Consider the following 1215-nt stretch of genomic DNA (forward strand, 5'->3'; position numbering starts at 1 on the left):
GGAGTGGTTGTGTGAACTGTGGGGAGAGGATCTTGTGAATTAGGAGCTTTGGTGATTGGGAATGCATGAGTGGCCACCCTAGCAGAATACAAGACATTTGGTAATTCCAGGAATGGCATGGGCCTGCCCCTGCTAGTGTGACCTACCCCCCACACCATGCCACATGGGGGGACGCCATTTTGAGGAATACGCTGCCCTGCTTCCGTGACCTCACCTGCATGGTGTGGGAGGTCACACAGTGGAGCAGCGTGCTCCTCAAAATGGTGTCTCCAACATGGCACAAATCCACATCTGGTTTTGTCTCAGTCCCAGACAGGGGATAAACTGCCCAGCAGGTGGCCTGTTGGGTTTAAAACCTCACCAGCAGCTTCCCTGGCGAGAGCTGGGGCAAAGGCTGGACCAGCTGTGCCTGCTGGAATCCATATGCAGTGCTGTTGTTGTAGCGCGCTGGTCAGCCAGGCCTCTTTTGCTTCTCACGCCTGGGAGGGAGGCAGTGCTGGGGCAGGCAGCGTCCGTCTTGACGGGGATGGCACGAGGCACAGGCCTTTCCAGACAACCCATGGCGGCAGGAGGCCTTCAGCCCAGCAGGCTGGTTGCAGGGCCTGCCCCACTGAGCAGGGGAGAGTCTGGCACGGGGTGGGGGGAGCACATGGGGTCCCGGGCCAACGGACAGCTCACACCACCTGGGGCGTGGGGCCAACCCGGGCAAAAGCGCCCGCCTGTCGGGGGGGGAGGGTTCCCCATTCACCCCAATGGGGCCTCTCCTCCCCCCTCACTCCTTCTTCCCAGGGACCCCACCCCCCGCCCCTGAGGCATCCTCGGCCCGTCCCCATCTCCCCTTTTCCCGCTCTTAGTTGACGCCTCCGCCCCGCCCCCCTGGCGACACGACGCTTCCCTCTAACGCCCGGACGCCGGAAGGCGTGAGGCCGTTGGGCGTGCTCTAACCCCGGAAGTGCTTGTGGACGGGTAGGCACTTCCGGTGCGGCGGCCGGGTTCTTCCCGGCGTTCGGTCGCCAGAGGCGGGGAGGTTCCTGTCACCGCTTCCCCAGGGGCAGTGGCGCGTTCTGGGCCGGGCCGTCTCCCCGGTATGCTGGGGCGGCCGCCCCCCTCGCCGAGCGCAGCCTCCCGGGCCCGCGGCCGCCTATGTCGCTCGCTGGCAGCTCCGCCGCTGCCCCCGTCTCCACGCTGCTGCTGCTGCGCCGGACTCTGTGCCCC

Source organism: Emys orbicularis, chromosome 8 (assembly GCF_028017835.1).
Source record: "Emys orbicularis isolate rEmyOrb1 chromosome 8, rEmyOrb1.hap1, whole genome shotgun sequence".
Taxonomy (NCBI): Eukaryota; Metazoa; Chordata; order Testudines; family Emydidae; genus Emys; species Emys orbicularis.